This window comes from Furipterus horrens, unplaced genomic scaffold, assembly GCF_987537825.1.
Source record: "Furipterus horrens unplaced genomic scaffold, mFurHor1.1.pri manual_scaffold_10, whole genome shotgun sequence".
NCBI classification, from domain to species: domain Eukaryota; kingdom Metazoa; phylum Chordata; class Mammalia; order Chiroptera; family Furipteridae; genus Furipterus; species Furipterus horrens.
The window spans coordinates 44,398,201-44,407,483 of NW_028327180.1; the positions used below are offsets into that span (position 1 = coordinate 44,398,201).

At 49.8% G+C, this 9,283-nt stretch overlaps 1 non-coding gene across 1 annotated transcript; it reads left to right on the forward strand.

Moving 5' to 3' along the window:
* Window positions 1-7,849: 7,849 nt before the first annotated feature.
* On the forward strand, window positions 7,850-7,961 carry LOC149999932 (U6 spliceosomal RNA). Its single transcript, XR_016513770.1, has one exon. It is a non-coding gene; the product is annotated as a U6 spliceosomal RNA (small nuclear RNA).
* The last annotated feature ends 1,322 nt before the right edge of the window (window positions 7,962-9,283 follow it).

The following is a 9,283-nucleotide window of genomic DNA, read 5'->3' on the forward strand; positions in this document are numbered from 1 at the left end:
GTCTTTTTATTTTTATTTTTATTATAGACAATTTTCACACATGTGCAAAAAGTAGAGAGAAGAATGTGAAAAGCCTACCTGGTGCCATCACCTGGCTTCAACAATAATCCACACTTTTCCCATCTTGTTTCATCTCTCATCTCCTCAGTTTTTTTAACGGACTGTTTTAAGGCAAATCCAGGTATGATTTTACTTGTGTAAGTATCATAAGAATCTCCTCAAAATATAGATCAGATTACATCATGTCTGTCTTGAAATTAGCCAGTGGTTTCCACTGTTCTTAGGAAAAGACTTCTTCTCGTGGCCCTCATGACTGGCTGCTGGCCTCTTTGCCTTCATGTTCTACTGCTCCTCCTCCTTCAGTCCCTGCTTCAGTCACATTGTTCTGACCACATGCCAAGCTTGTTCCTGCCTCAGGACTTTTGCACATGCTATTTCCTCTGCCTGGAACGCTCTTTGCCCAGATAGCTGCATGGTTCCGGCAGTAGGCAGCATCTAGACATTCTCTAACAGTCCCTGCCTCTTGTTCTTCATGTCCTATGTAATTCCCTCCCTTTGAGTGTGGGCTGGAACACTCACTTCTAAGTAATAGGACATGGCAAAAGTGATGGGATGTCACTTCCAAGATTAGGTTATAAGACTGTGACTTCTGCCCTGCTGGACTCTCCATCTTGCTAGCACTCTCTCTTATCCTCTGCTTGCTCACTCTAATGAAGCCAGTGGCAATGGTGTAAGCTGTCCTGTGGAGAGGTCTATGTGGCAAAGAACTAAGAGTGGCCTTCAGCCAACAACCAGCAAGGAAATGAATTCTGCCAACAGCCCTGTGTGTGAGTTTGAAGGTGGCTCCTCTGCAGTTGAGCCTTGAGATGACCGTAGCCCCAGTAGATGCTGTGAGTGCAGCCTCATGAGACACCCTGACTAGAGGACCCAGGTTCCTAACCCACAGATGCTGTAAGATCATCCATGTTGCTGCATTGAACCACTAGATTTGGGAGTAATTTGTTGTGCATATCTCTCACCTCCTTCAGCTCTTTGTTCAAAAGTCACCTTTATGAGGCCTTCCCTGGACACTTAATTAAAATTGCACCCCCTTCATCAGCCATCCCCATTCTCTTTCCCCGATTTATTTTTCTTGTAAAACTTATCATCTATTTTTTTAAACTAATTCATTGCCTGCCTCTCCTCACTGGGACATGGACTCTGGGAGGGCAGGAGCCTCTGTCGCTTGTGTTTATTCCTGGATCCTCAGTCTTAGAACAATGCGAGGCACACAGTAAGCCTCACTGGATTCAAAGATACATACACTATTGACCAAGCCATCGCACTTCTGGGTGTATACCCCAAAAATTAAAAGCAAGATCTCAAAGAGATATTTGTACACCCACGTTTATAGCAACATTATTCACAATAGCTAAAACATGGAAGCAACCCAGTGTCCACCAACCAATGAAAGAAGAAACCAAATGTGGTATATTCATGCAACAGAATATTATTCAGCCTTAAAAAGGAAGGAAAGCCTGCAATCTGCTACAGTGTGGATGAACCGGGAGGACATTACGCTGAGTGAAATAAGCCAATCACAAAATACTGTGTGATTTCACTTACTTGAGGTCCCTAGAGGAGTCAAATTCATAGAGACAGGAAGGAGATGGTGGGTGTCAGAGGCTGGGGGAGGGGGAGTGGGGAGTTAGTATTTAATGAGGACAGAGTTTCAGATTTACGAGATGAAAAGAGTTCTGGGGACAGGTGATGGTGAAGGTTGTACAACAATGTGAATGTATTTAATGCCACTGACCTGTACATTTACCAATGGTTAAGATGGTAAATGTTATGTTATGTGCATTTTAACATGCACTTACTAGATGATCCAGTCCCCCGGGATTGCCACTTTCAAGTTTGCAGTCATGGGTCGGGGTCCTAGCTGTCCCCCTCTTCTGTTGAGCTAAGTTGTATACATACCATTCCTACCCACCCTCTTAATCAGATCTGCATGTTTTTCACATCTTTCAGCATCTTGGGAATTTGGCAGAGGTGGGAATTAGCCTTCCTGCCCAAATATGGAGCTAGAAAGCACTCATTTATGTCTACTGAGCGTGGACTTGGAGAGGCGGAGGACTTGGCTTGGGTTTCCTTGTCCCTTCTGCAGCTGCCTCTATCTGGCCAGCCTTGATGGGCAGGGGTCCATGAACCCATGTTGGGAGGAGTCATCAGTCCTGGGGACACTGTTCCCCATCCACAGATGTATCAGCCACTGCGGACTCAGCAGGCCCCACTCCAACCTTCTCACCCTTTATCTACAGGCAAATAGAGAGACCCAGCCCACGTTCACAATGGGTCTGTGTGCCCTTCCATCACTGAGAAGCTCACAGTCTGGCTGTTGCTGGATATTCTTCCATTCACCCTGTTATGGACCGAGTTGTATTTCTGCAAAATTCATATTTTGAAGCGCTGACCCCAAATCTGATGGCATTTGAAGTCTTTAAGGGAGGCAATTAAGTTTAAATGAGGTTATGGGGTGGGACCCTGATTCCACAGGACTAATGTCCTTATAAGAAGAAGAGCCCTGGCAAGTTAGCTCAGCTGGTTAGAGCATTGTCCCAATATGCCAAGGTTGGGGGTTTGACCCCTGATCAGGTAACATACAAGAATCAACCAATGAATGCATCAATAAATGGAATTAAAAAAATCAGTGTCTCTTTCTCTCTCCTTTCTTCTTCCTCTCTAAAATCAATGTTTAAAAAAATAAAAAAGGAGAAGAGTAAGAGCCACCAGAGATATCTCTCTCTATGCACACACTGAGAAAAGGCCACGTGAGGACAGAGAAGGCAGTCTGCCTGCACCTTGATCTTGGACTTCCAGCCTCCAGAACTATGAAAAATAAATGCCTGGTATTTATTAGCCACTCAGTCTCTATTCTGTGATGGCAGCTGAGTTCAGTAAGACAGAGAAGTAACAGCTCCTTGCTCCTGGCAGCCTGGGGTACATCACCACCCTCACTGATTTTTTTGAACGCAGCCCACACTTTCATCCAGGCTTCCTCGTTCGCCTACTTCAGGTGCATCATCTGCCTCCCATCACTGGTCTTGACCTTAGCCACATGCTGGAATGACTTGGTGACCTTGGGAGGTTTCCCATGCTGACCTCTGATCCCACCTCCAGGAAGGCTGAGGTAATTGGGTGGGGCTGGCTTTGTGGAGTTGTCAACCTTTCCCAGGTGATTCTAATGTGTAGACAAGGCAGTGTTTGTCAATGGGGCAATTCTGCCCCCACCCCCACCAGGGACATTTGGTAATGTCTGGAGACATTTTTGGCTGTCACAGCTTGGGGCATGGTTGCTACCAGCATCTAGTGGGGGAGGCCAGAGTGCTGCTCAACATCCTACAAAGCACAGGACAAGATTCTGGCACAAAGAACGACTCAGCCTCAAACGCCAATACAGTAAGTCCTCACTTAACATCATCGATAGGATCTTGGAACTTTGGAAAAACAACATATAACAAAACCCGTTTTACCACAGACTAATTGATGTAAGTAAGAGCTAAGTTCCTATGGCATTTCATCTGTGTTATTCGAGGCCCTACTGCTTTGCTCAAGTAAAGAAGCCCTACTGTAGAGGTCCATGAGCCAGGTGTACCCTCTTCGAAGGCACACAACACTATGTTGGAGGCAGGGGCTGTTCTGTGCCCATTTTGCAGAGGGGAAAACTGAGGCTCAGCAAAGGGAAGAGACTTGGCCATGCTCAGGCGGCACAGCTGGGTGCTCACACAGATCTTTAACAAACAAAGCAGTAAAAAGGCCCCACATGAACTGGGGAGAAGAAGCAAGTTGGGTAGTAGTAAAGCCCATTGGTTAAGCAAGCAGATCCAACAGCCATTCCCTCGGTCTCTGGCTCTGTGCCTTCACCTCCCCAGGCCTCAGGGTCCCCATTCATAACATGGGATATTGCAGTACTAATACCTGCCTAGGTGACCACTGAATGGGTCTGCAGGAGGGTGGGATGGGATCTACTCAGAACCGGTGGGAAAGACATAGTTATTATCTGGGGAAAGAGCATGACAGGCAGAGGGAACAGCGAGTACAACAGCCCTGGAATGGAAGGAAAGCAGGAAGCTTGTTCCACCTTCTTTCTTTCCCTCCCTTTAACCTGAGCCCAAGTCGGAAAAGCCAGCTGCAGGCCAGGAGATGAGACCCAGTGGTGTGCGTGAGCCAGGCCACGCTGGCTCCCAAGACCCAATTACGCGTATCTCTTCCCAGCTCAAGGCTCAGCAACATCGCTTCCACAGCCTGAAATCGCTTCGGTGGAGAATTTACACCATGGAGACTGGCAGACACTACCAATCAGGTGCCCTTGCCGCAGCTGCTTTACCAGCGCACTGTAGCTTACACCCGCCTGGGCACCCCCCTGTACTCTCTCAGTGACATTGCTTTCACAGCTCAAAACTGATCAAGGCAGGGGAACTGACACCATGGGAATTGCCGAACATTACAAAACTCAGCTGGTTTACTCCATTGCTTACATCTTGGGCATGGCCCCTCTCAGCTGCCAACTTCCTGCCCACCTTTCTGGCCAGACAAAAGCCCTAGCCCTCAGGTGAGGTGAGGCAGGAGGCTAGTCTGGAGGAGGAGGCAGATGAGGAGCAAACATCACGACAAAGGGTGACACTAGGGTAGCGAGAACGTGAGGACGGGGCTTCCGTTTTAGCTTGCACAGGCCTGGGTATCTTCCTACTTCCTGCCCCTCTCCCATCAGCTACCTGAGTACCAACTTGTCTTTTCAAGCCCGGAATCTTTTCTCTCACGTCTTCCTCTCGTCCCACCCCGCTGAGTCCTTAAACTCCCTGCCCAGCTGCCCTGGATCTGTCCTGCCCCCTGGAATTTTCATCACACAGAAATGTCTCAGCTCCAGCTCATTTCTGCCCACTGAACTCATCTTTCACCCGAAACTGGCTTTGCTGCCTGCTCTGGGAGGCCTCCTTGCTCTTGTTCAAGTGGATGCACATGGGAAGTGACTCAGAGGTCATCCTGTCCTTTCGGTAACTCATGGTCAACGACTCACTCTGTCCACACCCACCCCAACCTCACAGACACTAAAGGGGCTCCTCAGGCTGGTGGCAGCCCCACCCCAGCCACTGGGCAGACCCAAGGCTTGTCTGCCCCAGCATGAAGGTGGGTTGGGAGGGCACCAAGTGCACATCATCTGGTCCAGCCTTCCTCGCTCTGCCCTGCCTCAATTTCCCCAACTGCTCACCCAACCTCTCCCAGACGAAGTTCTGGAGAAGAATTTCCAGACACACAAGGATAAGGCGAGGTCATCTCTCCTGTGTTCCTTCTCATACCAGTATGGGCCCAGCTCAAGTGGGCCTAGGAAATCAGGAAATTCTAGATCTTTCTCAGACCAACACTCCACTCAAGCTGGGCGCCCACATGATAGCGATTCCCACTGAGCTTGAACTGGGACAATTTCCATCCTCCCAGCACCTGGGAACCCCCAAAATCTAGACACCCAGACGAGCACCATCCCCAGCTGTGCCCTTGCTGTTCTGCCCCCACCCACCCCAAATTCCCCAGCTGAAGTCAGAAGCCCCATCCTGGGTTTATACAGATCATGGGGGGAGGGGGCTGGTAAATTCTAAAAGCTCATTAAGGCCTGAATTCTTTTTACAGATGAGATTTCCTGTGTCTTTCCTTTTCTCCACCCCTCTCCACCCCTCCCTGCTTTCCTAATGCTGTATTTATTTGAGTTAGAAAAATAATGAGGTCCCCAAGGTCATATACGACACGTCAGCTCTCTAATCAAAGTATTGCTGTGGAATTAAAAATATAGAGAAATCTGTGTGTTGGTGCACGGGCCGCTGGCCGTGGGCACAGGGCACACTTGTCCATTGCCACCCAACCCCACCACACTGGCTTTGGGGAGGGACGTAATTAGCTAGTTTGCAGCCAAGTCTCTCGGGGGAGAACAGGATGGAAATGCCCAGGTCCTTCCAGTGGGGGCTGCAGGTGGAGTGAAGCCCACTCAGAAGGCATCCTAGGATGAAGTGAAGAACTGAGTGCTGGCTCCCACCAGGCTGGGTACGACCAAGGGTGGGACCTCAGGGGCACCACGATGGGGAGGCCAGATTGGGTGTAAAGGGCAAGAAAGTCACCAGAGAGGAGACCACCCCAGGGTGCATCCAGCTTGAGGGGTGCATGGACCCACTGTTTAAACCCTGTGCCCTGGCTGCATGGCTCAGTTGGTTGGAGCATTGTTCAGTGCACCAAAAGGTTGCCAGTTCGGTTCCCAGTCAGGGCACATGCCTAGGTTGCAGGTTCAGTCCCTGGTTGAGGCACATCGATGTTTCTCCCTCTCTCTCTCTCTCTCTCTCTCTCTCTCCCCTCCTCGCTCTCTAAAAAATCAACTAAATAAATGGAAACATGTTGTCAGGTGAGGATTAAAAAATAATAATAATAAATAAACCCCAGTGTAGTGGGTTGAAGAGTGTCCCCCTGCACCCCAAGATTCCTGTACACCTAGAGCCTCCGCAATAAAGTCTTTACAGATGAAATCAGGTAAGGATCTCAAGATGAGGTGCTCTGAGCAATGAGCCCTTGATCCAATGGTTGGTGTCCTTATAAAAGAAAAGAGATTTGGACACAGAGAGACACAGAGAGGAGGAAGCCGTGTGAGAACAGAGACAGAGACTAGAGTGATGTGGCCACAAGCCAAGGGATGTCTTCAGCCACCAGAAACTGAAAGAGGCCCAGCAAGATCCACAGAAGAAGCAAGACTCTGAAGACACCTGATCTTAGACTTCCGGTCCCCAGTACTGTAAGAGGATATGTTTCTGTTATTTCAAGCCCCCCAGTTTGTGGTAATTTGTTACAGCAGCCCCAGGAAACCACTGCCTCTAAAACTTCTGTGGGCCTGGCTCACTTGGAATTAAATGCTGACACCTGGCTATGGATGAAGGTCTGGATGAAGGTCCCTTGGCGAGTGGCCCCTGCCTCCCCTAGGCTTTTTTGTCCACCTTTCTCCCTCTTCTCTGGTGGTCAGATGAACACCTGACTCTGGGCCTTTGCTTGTGCTGTTCCACCTGTCTACAGCTCTTCCCAGCATCAACTCACTCAAATCTCAGCCAACAGATCAGGCCTTCCCTCCATCCTGCTCCACACTAGCTTTATTTTCCTTTATATTCCTTATTACAATATCATGCCCACGCATACTTCTGTTTAGTGTCTCTCTCAGGACATCAGACCCACGTGGGCAAGGATTTTTTTTTCTCAACCACCCTGGTGCCCAGAACAGGGTCAAACATATGGGAGGTGCTTGATCAAAAGTGCAAAATGAATCAATGAATGAACAATGACAAAGGACCTTAGTTGCCCTCATCACACCAGGACTGGGTCTGGTTCTTCCTCTAGTGTCTCCCAGCTCTGCCTTGCCCTGGAGGCCTGTGGGGTGCTGGGGCTGGAGGCTTCTGGTTTCAGAAGGGTGGCCTTGTCTCTAAATTTGCCCAGTCCTAAAGCAAAGAGATTTGGGGCATCTTTAGGCTTGTGGGGAGCTGTGGGCCCAGCCTGGGCCCCTCAGCTCCCCTCCTGCCTGGCCTCCCTGACCTGCCTGGCCCCACACCTGGTGACATTTACAGAGTCTTAGGGTGGCTTTGGCCAGTGGAGGGGGGCACACAGAAGTTTGCAGAGCTTGTGTGTAAGAATGTGTAACTGCGGGAATTTGTGTTAATGTGTGTGAGTGTGTGACTGCGAGAATTGAGATGTGTGAGTTTTTGGACATTTGATCTAGTGCCTCCCGTGTGGCCGACCCTATTCTGGGCACCAGGGGCTCTGGGGTGACCGAGATGAAAACTCCTGCCCAGTGCTCGCCTCGCTTCGGTGGCACATATACTAAGGTTGGAACAACATAGAGAAGATTAGTGTGGCCCTTGCACAAGGATGACATGCAGATTTGTGACACATTCCATATACAGAAAAAAAAATAATCCCTGCCCATGGGGGCTGACATCCTGGACAGACACTAAACAAACCTGTGTGTGTGTGTGAGAAATAGCAATAAGTGTGAAGGGGTGAGAGTGTGTGATTGTGTGAGAGTGTGTGAGAAGGTGTGTGCATGTGACTGTGTGAGAATTTGAGGGTGTGAGAGTATGTGGGTTGTGAGGTGTGTGAGAATTGGGGTGTGTGGATTATGAGGTGTGTGAGAATTTGGGGTGTGAGTGTGTGGATTGTAAGGTGTGTGAGAATTTGGGGTGTGAGTGTGTGGATTGTAAGGTGTGTGAGAATTTGGGGTGTGAGTGTGTGGATTGTGAGATGTGTGAGAATTTGAGGTGCATATGTGTGAGTTTGGAGGGTGAGACTGTGAAAGTGAGAGTGTGAGTGTGATTGAGTGTGTGAGGATGTCTGAGTATGATTATGTAAGAATTTGAGGATGTGAGTGTGTGAGGATTTGATGGTGTGTAACTGAGAATGAGTGACTGTGTGGGAATTTGAGGGGCTGCGAGGGAGCGTGAGCCTATGGTGTGCGTATGTGTTGGGGGACAGGTGACCTGTGGGCTCAGGGCACACATGGACCCTGAGCCTCACCTCCCTCAATGGCTCATCACATCACTCCATTCCTGCCCCCTCCTTCCCTAACTCACCCCTTTTCCTTGGGGTTCCTTCCTTCCTCCTCCCTCCACTCATTTATTTATTTTTTGGACTTCGGCTTCACATCTGAGGTTCTTGGGCCTGTCATTCATCTCCTGTCTCCCCCACCCCCAAACCCCCAAGGAGGGTTAGAAGGGCAGGAAGGCAGGTCTGCCACCTCATAGTCTTCTGCAGGGGGCACCCAGGGAGGCTCTGGGATCCAGGCTGTGGGGCTGTTGTCTGGGCAGGCTCTTCCACCCTCCTGCTGACAGATTGCCCCTCCACCCCCCATCACTGAAGAGGAAGGGGGAGAGTGACTAAAAACGGACCCTCTGCCTGGCAGTTCTCAGCCCTGGCTGCACATTAGAATCACCTGCGGGAGCTGTAGAATATCCCATGTTCTGACATGTCCCTTCACCTCTGCTGCACTGCCAGCTGTAAGTCCAGAGTTGGAGGCAGAGCCTAGGGCAGGGCCCCAGCCTCTGCACTACTGACATTGGGGACCAGATCATCCTCTGGGGTGGGGCCCCGTGGTGTTTTGAGCAGCATCCCCAGCCTCCACCCCTCAGATGCCCCAATCATGACAATCAAATACACCTCCAGTCATGACCAAGTTGCCCGTGGTGGGCAGAATCCCCCCTGTGAGAACCTCCGGGCTTGGGGACAAGTG